This window comes from Rhinopithecus bieti, unplaced genomic scaffold, assembly GCF_001698545.2.
Source record: "Rhinopithecus bieti isolate Rb0 unplaced genomic scaffold, ASM169854v2 scaffold_76550, whole genome shotgun sequence".
Classification (NCBI taxonomy): domain Eukaryota; kingdom Metazoa; phylum Chordata; class Mammalia; order Primates; family Cercopithecidae; genus Rhinopithecus; species Rhinopithecus bieti.
The window spans coordinates 95,781-112,761 of NW_016828762.1; positions in this window are offsets into that span (position 1 = coordinate 95,781).

Here is a 16,981-nt window from a genome sequence, read left to right on the forward strand (position 1 = left end):
TTGTTTTCGACTTTTAGTTTAATGAAGGTATCAATAGGCATATACCCATGAATAAATCATTACCTGATACTAATCTCTTTCTAAAAATTAAAAGATGTTTGTTTCTTATTTTTGCCATAAACTAGAGACTCGAGTCTTTCTATTTTCTCTCTTCTTCTGTTCCTTGTCTCCACCATCTTTGTCTTCTTCTACTCTCTATAGCAGTCTGTTTCCCTCTGATAAGTCTCATATCAACTTTTCTACTTGATTCTGAATGTGATGTGTGACATAATCCTGGCCAAAAGAGATAGGGAGATTACTCCTGGGATTCAGAGTGAAAGTGGAAATGGCTCAGGGTCACTTGTGATGCAAGTGTCACAATGTATTCCACAGATCCACTTAATTCACCCCCTATCTAAACTAAGAATCACCTGTAATATAATGGGAATGGCCATAGATTGGGAGTCAGGAGACCTGTTATTGCAACTCATTTACCGCAAGACCTTGGAAAAGTCACCTTACCTCTCTGTACCCATATTTGTCTATCTACATGTGGCACTCCTTCTTTCTTAATATCTTGCAGGCCAATGATTTGCACACTTCAGATTATTTAAGAGTCACCCGAGTATTGAAAATACAGATTTGGAGGCTCTCTTTCCAAAATATTCTAATTCAGAAGACCTAGGATGTGGACTGGGAAATCAACAAGCCCTTCAGGTAGCCCTGATGTAGGGAGTACGTTAGGTTTTGTTTGTTTGTTTGTTTTGTTTTGTTTTTAAATTAATTCATAAATTTATAATAACCTGTCCTTGGCTTCTTATAAATGGAATCATTCATATATAATTGGGAGATATGGCTCCTGGTATGCAACATAATGCCTTTAGAATTGGTCCATGATATTGATAAATAGTGTTGTTCGAGTCTTCTGCTTGGTTATATTTTAAGTCTGTTTCTTAAAAAAATAGCATATACTCGGAGCTTGCTTTTATATCTAGTCAGAGAATATCTGAATTTTCATCAGTGTTAGATCACAACATTTAAAAACCAAATTAATAAAAAAGAATTAGGTCCCTATGAATATACTTTGATAAGTGTAGAAAAATGTGGCAAGAGCACATCTAGTGCTATATATTTTCCAGCTTTTCTGGCTATATTGATGTGTCAACTTAGTATTCCTGACAATAGTTGGTTAGGAGAACAATGCAAATATGTATGTATAAATTGGTGTTGATGTTGCACCATGGTTTTATAGGTTTCACTATGAAGCACAGGCATGTATAACCTTCAGAAAGTATTACTGGTAAGAATATATCTTAAAAGAGAGAGAAAATAGGAGGTATTTATAAATATGTCAAGTTTATAAGCCAAACGAATAGAAGCAGTTGTCAAACTAAATCCAATAATTTTATTTTAAAATGTCTTTAAAAACAAGAGATATGTTAATAAACTAATAAGACCAGAGTTAAAAGACCCAAATGAAAAGAAAAAAGTAGATATTGCCAGTGGAAAAATTTTAACTAAAAAAAAAGGTAGTTGTTGGGATAACACAATAGAAATGACATTTGGGAAGTTATGATAATAGACTCTATTTTCCAAGAGTAGTTCTTAACTATATTCCAGAATTAGTGATTAATTATACATATAGGATTACGTTTAAATCCTTTGTTTAATATAGTAAATCTTTAGTTTGAAAATGGAAATATTCCATTTTCTTCAGGAATGTCTAATTTACTAAGTATCAGAATGAGGCTTTTATTACTCAATATGTTCAATAATATTTGTGAACTGATTTTCTAAATCCTTAATATCTTTGGTTATTATAAACAAAGGAAGCATTCAAAGGGGATTAGAAATATGTGAGTGAATTACCGTTTAAATAAATTTGATTCAGCCCAGAAGGAACAATAGAAAGAGTTTCAGTCTCCATAAACCCACTTTAATGTCAGCAAACAAATGGCCCAAAGTAGTTTTATCTGGTTCTGGCTGTAAAGGGTGAAATGCAAGAAACAAGACTGGGAAAACAGTCCTTTCTGTATTGCAGCCAGAAAAAGGGAACTGGCTTCGATTGTGTGCCAGCATGATTTTAGCTCCTTAGCGTAAATGTTATCTGTTTGTATAATCTCCTAACTTAATTTATTCATCCATCTTAATATATTTCTAAAATGTAGTTTCCACACATGGCCTCAATTTCTTCCTTAAATGGTCATAATAAAAAGCCCCAAAATAGTATTATAAATGACTACAATGGAACTTTAAATGATACCATTTAAAGACTCGAAATATGTTGCCCTTCTTAATGATTTACATTCTGTTAATTTATGCTCATGCTATTTACTGATTTGTATATTAGAAGAAGGCAGGCATATATATATATATATATGTATATATGTTATAACATAGAAAGTTGATAGAACTAAAGCAAAAGAGGGGTAGTTAATTATGATAGTGCTAATAATACCAGATTCATGTATCCAATCCCTGTAATAATGATACTACGGTTCCTACCATACGGTTCATAGTTCTGTATCTCCTGCTGTATGAGCATTGTCTCCATTAATCTTCACATCTCCATAAAGTATTATTCTCATTCCATTTTACAGTTAAATAAACTGAGACACAGAAGAATTGGGCTCCAACAGCCAGTCTCTAGAGTGCATATTATATAATGTAGGTGGATGGCTGTTTATTTCCAGGGTCTAGCACATAGTGAGATCTCAAAATTTATCTCAGAGGATTAAATGATTTGAAAGATTTGAATGATTAATTTTTTTTCCAAATTTGTGTGGTATTCTTCATGTTGGTGTTTCTAGATTAAAAGCCAAATATAAGATTAATCCATTGCATTAGTTCTGCTTTTTTCATTCAATTATTGATTTTCAGCTATAAAAGTATCTATACTGAGGCAATATTTCTCTATATATAATACAACTTTTTACTTGAAAGTAATTTTGGATTCTCAGGAAAGTTGCAAAGATAGTAGGGCAATTTCCTGAATAACCTTCATCCAGTTTCCCTAATGTTATCTTACATAATAGCAGGTATAGAACATTTGTCAAAATTAAGAAATTAACATTGGTTCGACACTATTATAATTTAACCTTAAACTGTATTTGGATATCAGGAGCTTTTCCACTAATGAGCTCTTTATGTACTAGGCTCCAATCCAGAATACTGCATTATGTTTAGTCTTCTCTAATCTGTGGCAGTTTGCCAATCTTTTCTTGTTTTCCATGATATTGACAGTTTTGAAGAACATTAGATTTTTGGTAGAATATCCCTAAATTTGGTTTGTCTGGTGTCTTCAAAGGATTAGGCTGGGTTATTGGTTTCTGAGGAAGAATGCCAGAGAGATAAAGTGCCCAACTCATAACACCACATCATGGGGTACATGATATCAATGTAAGTTACACAGAGTATGTTAACCTTGATCATTTGGTTAAAGTAGTATTTGTCAGGTCATCATTGTGAAGCTATTCTTTTTTCCTGTTCATAACCTATTCTTTGGAAATGAGCTACCAGGTCTAACTCATAGTGGAAAATTAATCTCCACTTCCTGGAAGGGAAAGTATCTACATGTATTATTTGGAAAACTTCTTCAAGGATGATTTGTCCTTTATTAAAGAATGCCTCATTTGCTCCTGAAAAAAGAATGAAGTCAAGAAAACTAGGGATAAAACCATTTTTAGTCATAAATTTTATAAATATGATCAATCACTGTGGACCAATTAGAAATTTGGTCATGCTACTGGAGTGGCCCTTTCCAATATTCAGCCACTGAGCACATTTTCTACTCAAATCTCAAAGCTCTCTGTCCCCAAGAACCTGGGGAAAAATATACGTCCTCTAATACTTAGCTACATTATTTATTGTCTTCTAAGACCTAGCCTAAAGAAAAAACTTAAAAGTTTTGTATCCCTAATATGAGTAAGCTATCAAAAAGAGTGAGGGAAGCAAGAATGGGGCAGATAAAGGAGATGAGCAGAATGTGGTCTCAGTTAAGTCTAGGCTTGGCCTGGCCCACAGTGGGCTCTGGATGTAGTTTCTATCCACTGATGCAGTGTCTTTAGAGAAGGGAGTAGCTGCCAGCTGTTAGTTGCTACCATTCACAGTAGCTGTTAAGTGGGTGCAAGGGGCTGTAAAAGGAGAACCTAGTTGGGAAACCAATGGCATCCATTATGTTGTATGCATCACCTCTCAATTCAAATGACTTAATATTTGTGACGAATAAATTATGCTCCATGTAGATAGATACAAGGTATCATAATAGATAGCATATACATGATTTTATGTAATTGATGCATGGTTCCAAAACTCTGGAAGAGATTAATAATACACTAAATGTTAATAATTGCCTTTCTTTATGTTTTTCATATGTATATACACACACATATTTACATATTGCATATTTGTCCACATACATAATGTATATATTATATAACATAAAATGTATACATTATATATAATATATAGTGTGTGTGTATTAGTTTGGAGAATTATTTGTTTTTTTCCCTTGCAGAAAACAGGCAGAAATCTATTTTGAATGGATATCATCAAAATAATAAGACAAATTTTAGAAAGTAGATTAAGATTCAATGATTTCCAGTGGAAAATCCTCCAAAGCGCTAGAGTATATTTTCACAATCTTTAGAGTACTAAGAACGAAACATAATTCTTTTTTTTTTTTTTTTTTTTTTTTTTTTTTTTTNAATGTATACATTATATATAATATATAGTGTGTGTGTATTAGTTTGGAGAATTATTTGTTTTTTTCCCTTGCAGAAAACAGGCAGAAATCTATTTTGAATGGATATCATCAAAAATAATAAGACAAATTTTAGAAAGTAGATTAAGATTCAATGATTTCCAGTGGAAAATCCTCCAAAGCGCTAGAGTATATTTTCACAATCTTTAGAGTACTAAGAACGAAACATAATTCTTTTTTTTTTTTTTTTTTTTTTTTTTTTTTTGAGACGGAGTCTGGCTCTGTCGCCCAGGCTGGAGTGCGGTGGCCGGATCTCAGTTCACTGCAAGCTCCGCCTCCCAGGTTCACACCATTCTCCTGCCTCCGCCTCCCAAGTAGCTGGGACTACAGGCGCCCGCCTCGTCGCCCGGCTAGTTTTTTGTATTCTTTAGTAGAGACGGGGTTTCACCGTATTAGCCAGGATGGTCTCAATCTCCTGACCTTGTGATCCGCCCGTCTCGGCCTCCCAAAGTGCTGGGATTACAGGCTTGAGCCACCGCGCCCGGCCGTTGAAACATAATTCTTTACGTGAAAAGCAAATGCCATGCTTTTCCTGTGTAAATGGCATGAAATTACCCATATAAATGGGGTATCTGATAGCAAAAAGGAATCATGTTTGTTTAATCCAAGCATTCAAAAAGATGGCTCGTCATTAAAATAATTCAGAAACCAATGTCTTCAAACAACAAGTGCATGAGTAGCCACCAGTGCATATCTTGTGACTGAAGAATTGTATAAAGATCTGTTGTGCAACAATAAATCAACCCTTTAGAGAAAACAGGAAGTGTCAGGGATTGTAACTAGGTCAGATACAGAACATAAATTCTATCACTTCCTGGTTACTAAAGAATACTTTGTGCTCTTCTGAGCATGGAGAAGTGAGGTGATTTTAGGATAGAAAGGTGCTAACACCAAGTAGCATTTATTTTAAAGTCTCAAAGGCTTGAAGAACAGAAATCATGTCGAAGTTTTGAATAAGTAACTGAATTTATGCCACAATTCATCACTGCCCATAAGTGTACAGACCACGCCTGATTAGAGTGGTGTCCTTGTGACCCAGTTGAGGGCTGGAAATGTAGAATATTCTCCAATATCAGCTGAATGAATTAATGTGCAAATAAATGAATGAAAACATACCAGGTAGCTGTAGAATGATCATCTTTTCTTTTGCTCCTGTCAATGTAAACAGCCACACTGCTTAGCAGGCTTAAGTCTCTGCCCTAATTCTGCTAATAGCTACCTCTGTGACCTTAATCAACAGCCTTAACCCCATGTAGCCCTCTTGTTTCATCTGCAAGATAAGTTATTCAAAAAGAGATCAAAGGTCTTCAGTAGATCTAAGTTTTGAAAATTTGCTCTGTAATCAGAACTATCATCTTAGTGCCAAGAAGGAGAACATAAGGCAACCATGAAGAATAGTATTCTAAAGTCACTGAGTACATGGACTGAGATTCCGGAATGGTCAGACAGACATGGTTTGAGCCCCATGTCTGCCATCTTCTAACCTTATGATCTCAAGGCGGCTATTTAACAGTTCTTTATTTATAAAATTCAGATGTGATGAAGATTAAATAATTTAATTGTGTAACATACCTAGCATAATGTCTGGCACATAGCGAATGCTCTCTTTTGTTACTATGGCTGCTGTCAGAGGTTGAGAGAGTAAGGTGAAGTTCCTCCAAGCAGAATTGTTGTCTTTGCTTTCCTAAGTCCAGATATGTTTTAGTTCTCCAAACTAATAGTGTCATATGAAGTCAGTGTTCTAAGAGCAGACACAAATAATTTAAATACTGTTCTCAAGAATAATTATACAAAAGTAATGAAATCTGGTCAGCCAGGTGACTTACACCTGTAATCCCAGTACTTTGGGAGGCAGAAGCAGGAGGATTGCTTGAGCCCAGAATTTCAAGGCCAGCCTTGGAAACAAAGTGAGACCCTGTCTCTAAAAAAAAAAAAAAAAAAAAAAAAAAAAAAAGAGGATTAGCAGAGTATGATGCTGGCATGCACTGGTGGTCCCAGCTACTGGAGAGGCTGAAGTAGGAGGATCGCTAGAGCCCTGAAGGCTGAATCTGCAGTGAGTTGTGATCATACCACTGCACTTCAGTCTGGGCAACAGAGTGAGACCCTATCTAAATACATATATGTATATACAAAAGTAAGAAAATCCAGGAGATTGTTGTTATGACTCCCACCTCCACATACACAGGTTTGTAGGTTCTTTGATAGTATGACTATTCCGGGTCAAAAATAAATATTTTATGTGTGACATTGTTCCCCTAGGGAAAGTAGAAGCCACAGATATTTTATGGAGAAAAATAATTGGTAAGCATCACATAGTTTCTAATTTTGCTGCTGTAGTAAAGGCCTGTTGGTTTGTGTAGTTGTTATTAATGCTAGTTCACCAAATAGTTTTTGGTTTCTGCATTTAGTTACATGGTAGGTGTATTAATCAGGGTTCTCCAAAGAAACAGAATCGTTTATAGTATATGTGTAAATTAGTAATATATATATTTTATATATATATCTATTTTGAATGGATATCAGCAAAAATAATAAGACAAATTTTAGAAGGTAGATTAAGATTCAATGATTTCCAGTGGAAAATCCTCCAAAGCACTAGAGTATATTTTCACAATCTCTAGAGTACTAAGAACAAAACATAATTATTTATGTGAAAAGCAAATCCCATGCTTTACCTGTGTAAATGGCATGAAATTACCCTTATAAATGGGGTATCTGATGGCAAAAGGAATCAAGTTTGTTTAATCCAATAGAAGATAGATATGATTGTACATATATAAAAGGCCTGAGGGTAAGAGCCAATATGTAGATTCCAGTCCAAACGTGAGGGCCTTAAAATCAGGCGTGCCAAAAGTAGTAGAAGATTGATGTCCCAGCTCAGGAGGAATCAGGCAGAAAGTAAATCTAACCTTCATCTGCCTTCTTGCTCTATTCAGGCTCTCAATGGTTTGGAAGATGCCAACCCAGGTTGTGGAGAATAATTTACTTTATTCAGTCCACCCATTCAAATGCTAATCTCTTCTAGAAACACTCTCACAAACACACTCAGAAATAATGTTTAAGCAGGTATCTGGGCATCCCATGGCCCATTCAAGTTGACATATGTAATTTACCATCACAGCAGAATTGCATTTCCTGACTTTATTGATGCTGGCTGGGGCCATGAAATTGGGTAGGGTCATTATTGTAAGCCAAAGTGATGTATGCTGCTTTTGAGCTAAAGCATTTTATTGCTAGCCCAAGACCTACCAAAGGTCTCTTTTCCTTTGCTACACTGACCAGCAATGTTTTAGATCGACACTGTTCAGTAGAATTTTCTGCAAAGGTGGAAGTATTCTCTGTATTATCCAATATAATAGCCACTAGCCACATGTGGCTCTTGAACTCTTGAAACGTGATTAATGAAACTGAGGAGTTATATTTTAAATTTTATATAATTTTAACTAATCTGCAGTTAAATTTAAAGGGTCACCTATAGCTAGAGGCTACCATATTGGACAGCATAGCTATAGGAACTGGCTGCTGTCTCTCAGTTCCAGAGAATGATTTAGAACAGAATCTCCAGCAAATGCGCTGAGAATTAGAATTAAAACTTGTTTAAGTTCCTGAGACTTCAAGGCTGTTAGCTTTTTCAAGGCCTAACTTCTCACTTAGCTTTTTCTGATACATATGGGTTACCTTCTTGCTCTTTTAGTTGCTGAAAACTAGTTACCTCACAAACACACCCAGAAACAAGGTTACCCACAGAAATAGTCTCTCAACAAATATGTTACAAAATGGTGATGCTACCCTTCTACAGCTGATGGGTCCAAAGTTAGATGGTTCATCCAAGCTGGGATAATTTGATCACCTCTCTTGAAAGTTTAAAGACAGAGTGTTTGGGAGCTATTGGAAGGTGAATCATTATGCTGGTACTCTTGAATTTGCTTTTTCTTACCCTTCATTGTCAATTTTGTGTTTAGATTTAGTGAAGTAACCCAGTATCTTTCTAATACACTCCCCTTTTGCCACACAAAGAATAATAATTAGTACCAAGGAATATGGATTTATACGTCTGCAATAAGGTAAAAAAATCACTTGAAAACTGGATAAGAAAATTTGCTAATTTTTTCAGAGCACTAGGAGAGTAGAAACTTCTCAAAGGTATTGCGTTTCAGGCCAAGCGTGGTGTTTCATGCCAGCACTTTGGAAGGCCGAAGCAGGCAGATCACTTGAGGCCAGGAGTTTGAGAACAGCCTGGCCAACATGCTGAAACTCTGTCTCTACTAAAAATACCAAAATTAGCTGAATGTGGTTGCGCACACCTGTAATCCCAGCTACTCTGGAAGCTGAGGCAGGAGAATAGCTTGAACTCAAGAGGTGGAGGATGCAGTGAGCTGAAATCGCGCCACTGCACTGCAGCCTGGGCAACAGAGTGAGACTCTGTTTCCAAGAAAAAATTTTTTTAAAGTTTTGTGTTTCAATGCCCTCTCTGATAAATGTATTCAGCAAATATGTATTTAGTTCTTGTTATATTCTAGATTCTATACTAGATACTGAGGATTCAGTGGGAGACAAAACAGATTCAGTCCCTGTCTCTGTGGCATGTGATAGAATACAGGCAAGTTTGAGTACTCCAATGGAGTCAAGTGTCTCCCAGTTCTAAAGTCTATGCATGGAGTCACACTGATGGCTTGGGAGCCACTTTATCATAACTCAAGTGGCTGAGATTATAGCACATGTCACTCCTTCCCTCTCTCATTTTCTTTGCTTAAGATAATCCCGGCAAATAGAGTGAGCTAAAGATTGGCATTAAGAATTTGGTTATAGGCCAGGCACAGTGGCTCATGCCTGTAATCCCAGCACTTTGGGAGGCCGAGGCTGGTGGATCACTTGAGGTCAGGGGTTTGAGACCAGCCTGGCCAACATGGTGAAACCCCATGTCTACTAAAATATGAAAATTAGCCAGGCATGGTGGTGCATGCCTATAATTCCAGCTACTATGGAGGCTGAAGCAAGAGAATTTCTTGAGCCTGGAGGCAGAGGTTGCAGTGAGCTGAGATCACACCACTGCACTCCAGCCTGAGTGACAGAGTGAGATTCCATCTCGAAAAAAAAAAAAAAGAATTTGGTTATAAAAATATAAATATCCTAAGATATTTTATCCTTACTAGTTTCCCCCAGGCATTCACAGGTAATTAATTATTACTGTCTTAAGTGATCAAAATCGTGTAACTCCCTGATTAACAAACCATCTTACCAGCAGGAGACAACAACCATAATAACAACAACTATAACATGGTAACAGCCATAGCATTAATTATTCACTGACTTTTATCCAGGCAGTATGCCAAGGGTTTCTATACATTTGTCATTTGATCCTTAAAGCAACCTGTGAAGTAGATTTTATTGTCTACGATGTATAAGTCAGGAAATTGATGAAAACCTAGTAGGAGGTAGAAACAGGATGCAAACACAATTATACCTGACTTCAAAGCCTTGGTGTCAAATCACTATCAGGAAAAAAAAAAAGAAGAAGGCACAATAACCAATGAGTAATGACACCGCATAGCCCTCCAACTTCCAGTATGTGAGATGTTTTAAGCTTTTTGAAATAAATTTTTTCCATTTTTTCATGCTGATTCTGTAATTGCTGTATTTCAACAAATAGATGTGTTTTTAACGTTGGTCAGCACAAAAGTTTTACTACAATCAGATCTCTTTCTTGGTATTTTCACTGAAGCCTGGGATTGATCTAGAATCAATATTTGAAAACCAAATTACTTTAGCTACTATACTCACAGTGTAAAGGTTTGGGCAAGATAAGAAATAATCAACCACTGCAGTCTCTAAAGTGTATATTTGTTGGCTATTTAAAGCATACCCCAATCCTGTGGCATTCAGCTTTGTATATGCTACCAGTTCTAACTCAGAGAGTTAACCTTAAATAGTTGAAACATAAAAGTTTAGTGGGTAAGCAAATAGATACACAGAAATATATACACATTTCATCTGAATGGCAGTAAATGAAAGCAGTCAAGCTCTGCCTTCTTTTATAGATAAGTATGGTATTGTACTAAACATTAGTGAAAATAATTAAGAGCAATCTTTCTGAAGACTTATTATTTTGAAAAAATTCCCTTAGAAACTAATAGTTGTGAAGATTACAATGTGGAAAATTATAATACGAAAAAAGTTAATTTGCCCACATTACTGACAACTAACCAAAACTTGGGAATTCTTCTTAGACAGAATAAATAAAATTCTGCCTGGTAAATCAAATACAGAGGTGTAACTTGAAAAAATATGTAAAAATTGCAGTGAAGTATAGTCCCACTAATATTACATGGTGCCATTTTCTCAAAGATAAATTTAGAATCAATACATTTGGTTTGAAGAAAATTACACTTTTAGTTGGTAAATGGAGAAACTAATTTTCATATTTATCTGATGAGTACCTGTCTGTAAGTTCGCATGAAAATATGTTTAAATTTGAAAAGTTTTTCAGAAAACACTGTTGAAATGGGAGAAGTTCCCTTATCCCCCTGGCAGAGCATGTGCGACGGGGCTGTGGCTCCCTTCTTCAGTGCCCTGCTGCTCAAACCCCCAGGGGGAGCATGCAGATTGGCAAGTAGTCGGGGGAGCATTTTGGGGCTCTGACCCCACTGCAGTGTCTAGAGTTGAGTGTTTACAGTTCCCAAAGCCCCAGTGGGTGTGTATTACAGTGCGCTCTTTCAGCTTTGCCATCTGCAGGCGGCTTGTGTTAATGAGCTCAGTTAGACTCTTTGCCTTATCACAAGGACAGAGGGCTTTCTGTATCTTGAGTTCTTGCCCTAATGTCTCAGAAAAATGGGATCATATGGGTTTGGAGGATGAGTGCAAGATTGTATTGGGTGGTGGAGGTAGCTCCCAGTGGGATGGATGGGGAGCCAGAAGGGAGATGGAGTGGGAAGGTGATTTTCCCTGGAGTTGGGCTGCCCAGCGGTTGGACTCTCCTCTGACCACCCCTGGCTGAATTCCCCTTGGCGTCTGCATCTTTTCACCATTGCTGGCCTGCCAGTGTCTGCCAGTGTCTGCCAGTGTCTGCTGGTGTTTTCTTCTGCTCCTCTTGACATCCAGCCACTTGTGTGTGTGCCCACTATGGCCCTAGATTTTTATAGGTACAGGATGGAGGACATGGTGGGCCAAAAGGCAACTTTCGGGGCATGAAAACAGAAATGCCGGTCCTCATTTAGGTCCTTGGACACAGGCCCAAAGGTAGAGCCCTGGCCAGGGACCCTGGCTTTCTCTACCCAGAACATCCCTGGCTCTGATCATATCACTATCAGAATTCAATATTACTAAATGAAAAGAAGTAAAATTAATTTCCTTTAAAACCACAAGGGACATTGTATTATAACATAATTTTGAATATTAAAGTTCTGTATCTCCACATCTATAAACACACACAATTCATTCAATATACATTCATTCCATCAAATTCACTGATTTACTTGAAAGCAAATATTTATATCTGGTTTTAAAAATAAATCAATCTATTGTTTTTACATTTGTCTAGTCAGATTTTATTTTGCTTTGAGAAGACTCAAGCTGATCTTAAACACTGTTCTTAAATTTTTTTTAAGTGTCCTATCTCTTATTATGGCAACATTGCAATGATAAGAAAAAAGGTCCCTGAGAGAGGAAAAAGTTCCTTACTGGAGTAGCAACCTGGGTTTAGTGTAATCATCCTCATTTAGGTGACATTACATAGTGTGATTAATCCCTCATGAATCCCACCATCCCAACACTATGTAATCTTCAAAGACTAATGGAAAAACGTATGAAAATATTTTAGAAAATAAAATCCTCCATCTAGCATATTGCACCAATAAGTGTAATAAGTTGTCGGAGAGAGAAGGGTTTACATTTTCCTTTATAGCCATCCTTTATACCTTATTCCAAAATATTGCTTACTGGTGAAAGTAGAAATCATTGTTTTTGTCATCTGTGTCCTATATAAAAAGTTTACTACCATAACAATGACAGGCTGACCTCTGATATGGAAGCCAGATAAGAGTGGTAAAACACAGACATTGAAGAAAAGTGCCCACTCCACCCTTTATCTGATGCTGAATTGTATAGCTCTACTCCAGTTGGGTTTTGTTTTGTTTTTGTGTCGTCTCACTGTTTTCAGGTGAGTTTTGGTGTGATTCGGAATCTATATTTTTTTAAAACAACAAACAGTCTGGGCACAGAGGATAAAGAAATATTGGCTTTTCTGGAGGAAAAGAAATTCATCATCCAAAAGATACCATCAGTCTTGATTCTGCTATAAAGAAACATTCCCTTCTGAGGCTCCCATCAAAAAAAAAAGTGTGTGTGTGTGTGTGTGTGTGTGTGTGTGTGTGAGAGAGAGAGAGAGAGAGAGAGAGAGAGAGAGAGAGAGAGAGAGAGAGAAACGAGACTGTATGTGTTTGGTTAAACACCAAAACTAATGTGTTCAGATTATTTCTCACTTTCCTTTATCTTTCAGCTCTATTCTGCCTTGCTGAAGACTTGAACATCAATGTATTTGTCCTATGTTTAAATCAAAGAGCTACTTTTGATGCTGCTTTTATTCTAACAATCTCATTGACCACTACACTTCCNGAGAGAGAGAGAGAGAGAGAGAAAATTGACTGTATGTGTTTGGTTAAACACCAAAACTAATGTGTTCAGATTATTTCTCACTTTCCTTTATCTTTCAGCTCTATTCTGCCTTGCTGAAGACTTGAACATCAATGTATTTGTCCTATGTTTAAATCAAAGAGCTACTTTTGATGCTGCTTTTATTCTAACAATCTCATTGACCACTACACTTCCTCCCACCAACATTAATTTGTCTTACAGTTCTCCATGAATTTTAGATTAATTTTAATTAACTCTTATATTAGTCTTTCAACCAAATGCATTTTTCCACTAGATATACTGTTTAATTATGGGAAGAAAAATATGTCTTAGTCATTTGTTTGTTTCTTTCCCCCTCCATCATCTTTCCTTTGAAGAAATCATCTCTCACTTTCTATTTGTATAATGATTATGCTGAGTTATAACATTCAGTGGACCCAGCCTTCTCCCCTGAAGCCAAGAGCAGGTGTTCCAGTTCCAACCAGGGCTCTGGTGCCAGATAGCCTAGATTAGAATACTGGTTCCACCACTCACTAGCTGTATGACTTCCAGGAAGTTACTTAACTTCTCTGTGGCTTAGTCTTCCCATTTCTAGAACGGGGAAATAGGCCAGGCTAGGTGGCTTATGCCTGTAATCTTAGTACTTTAGGAGGCTGAGGTAAGATGATCACTTGAGGTCAGGAGTTAGAGACCAGCCTGGGCAACATAGCAAGACCTCATTTCTACTTTTTAAAAAAAAAAATAGCTGGGCTTAGGGGCACATGCCTGTAGACCTAGCTGTTTGAGAGGCTGAGGTGGGAGGATTGCTTGAGCCAGGGAAGTGGAGTCTGCAGTGAGTCGTGATCAGGTCATTGCACTCCAGACTAGTCAACAGAGTGAGAACCTCTCTTAAAAAAAAAAGTTAAGATGGAGAAATAATAGAACCTGTCTCATAGAGCTGCTGTGAGGATTAAAGAGTTAATACATGTAGAGCATTAGCATAGAGTAGATACTTAGTAAACTATTCTCAATCTTATTACTTCAATAATAATAATTGCTATTTCAGTTGCCAACTACCATCTGACTGCCAAATGGAGAAAGCTTACATCAGAATGAAGCCAAGATGAGGTAAGTGTAGCCGAGACAGGAAAACAATGTCTCGATGACAACATTTGAGCCCTGGACCCAGCTGAGTCAGAAACAGGCCTTAAGACTTCCAATTATGTGAACAATGGACACCCTGCTTTTATTTTTGCCTGAGCTCATTTGCATTGTATGACTGGTACCTGTTAAGTAAAAAAGTCAGCAAGTCAGTGAGATTGTTACAATAAAAGCAGCCTCCGGCCAGGCACGGTGGCTCATGTGTGTAATCCCAGCACTTTGGGAGGCCGAGGCAGGTGGATTACTGGAGGTCAGGCATTCGAGACAAGCCTGGCCAACAGTGAAATCACGACTCTACTAAAAATACAAAATAAACAAATAAATAAACAAAAATAAAAAGCAACATCAAAAGTAGGAAACTAAATCAACCTATCTGAGGACGGTGATTAATACAAAGTATAAGCTTTCACACAGGATAAGGTTTTGTTTTGTTTTCTTGCTTTTGCCCTTCCTAAAATGGATAAATAATTCATGATCAAAGGTACTGTGGGATTCTTTCACCAAACAGACAACTTAGGTGTAAAATTTTTTGAACTTTTCCTTAAGATAACCTACATGATTTTTTATTTATATAGAGAGAGAGAGAGAAAGAGAGAGATATTGTCTCGCTCTGTTGCCCAGGCTGGAGTGCAGTGACTTGATTTCGGCTACTGCAACCTCTGCCTCCCAGGTTCACACCATCCTCCTGCCTCAGTCTTCTGAGTAGCTGAGACTACAGGCACCCGCCACCACGCCTGGCTAATTTTTTGTATTTTTAGTAGAGATGAGGTTTCACTGTGTTAGCCAGGATGGTCTCGATCTCCTGACCTTATGATCCACCCGCCTTGGCCTCCCAAAGTGCTAGGATTACAGGTGTGAGCCACTGCGCCCGGTCTAACGTGTAGTTATTAAGCGAGGCATAAAAGGCAACAAAGGTCTTGCTGCACTGAGAAGTGTCATGACCACCATTCTGAGTGTTGAGGCCTATCTTGGTTGTCCCTGTTTACCTATTAAGTTATATTACTTTTTTCTGTATCCATCATATATCCTGTCACCAAAATTCCCATCTTGGCTTACCAGGAGTTCTATATCCCATTAATTTAGCCTTTACCATATGTTCTTTTCCTTCCACAAGTTCTCGTTTCATCTTTGTGTTGGTTATACATGAAGGATGCATGCACGTGATGTTCCCTGCATACTTGAAAAGGTTTTTCTCTGAGCTTTTAACACTTCCCTTTTATTTCATCCCAGAAAAATGTACAATCTAGTTGGGATATTGGGTTATTTCATAGTCATTTATAATGACATTGTCTTTTTTTATGACGAACTTACAAATTAGTACGTAGGTAGATCTGGCCCTCCTACAACTTCCTAGTGTCATATATTTTATATCTGGGAAAAACTTCCAAAAAAGATGGACTATTTCTGTGTTTCCCAAATTTGGTAGCACATCAGTATCATTTCATTGTTCACAGAAACTGTAACTTTTTCCCCTGAGATTGGAATTCAGTGAATTTGCCAAACAGCTCAAGCACCTGCTTTTCAAAAAGCTCCCCAGGTAATTCTAATACAGTTCATTGTGAACTACTGTACTGATGAGGAATCCAAGTTTTAGAAAGATCCATCATTGGACATACAACTAGCTTGGGGTAAAGTTTGAACTAGAACCCATTGTACTAACTGCCAAATCAGAACTTTAGGATGACATGCTGCCTGAATCTCCATAGTGGTCATCTCTTGCAGTCAACTGCTCAGCCTCTTTTATTCCTTATACAAATCAGAGCGAGAGAGAGAAAGTGAGAGAGATGGAGACACACACACACACACACACACACACACACACACAGAACAAGAGAGACAGACAGAGACAAAAAGAGACAGAGAGAGAGGATATATGAAGTGAGTTCCACTACTGGGCTTCCCTATGACATGAATCAATACACTCTCCTTTTCCTTAAGGTAATTTGGGCTGGATGTCTGCCACTAAAGAACAAGACTCCATCTCAAAAAAAAAAAATTAAATTAAATAAATAAAATAAAATGAAAGTGTCCTCAATAGTAAGTATTAATTCCAAATGCTAAATGGGACAAAGACTGGATGCAAGTTGGATGAACTCAACATATACCGGTTTGGCATAGAAATTTCCTGGCATCATAATGAGTCAAGAGTAGTTACAGGACATGGTCAGTAATGACCAGGATCCTATATATGAGATAGCAAAATGTAGGGACTTGCAGATCCAGCAAGAATGGCACTGGTGTACTAGATTTAACCCATGGTTTTGGAGTGAAGTATATTCCCCTGTGTTCATCTTTTAAATATCCTCCTAGATATGGACAGCTCAGGATCAGGGATGGTGATCAGAGTTAGCATGTGGCCAAAGGCCTGCAAGAATATCTAGGTCCTGCATAAGACTAGAAAGAGATGCTATATTTAGAAAGCCTGGAGAACAGGAATCAGTTTTTGTCCCCCTGGAATAACAAATCCTTCCC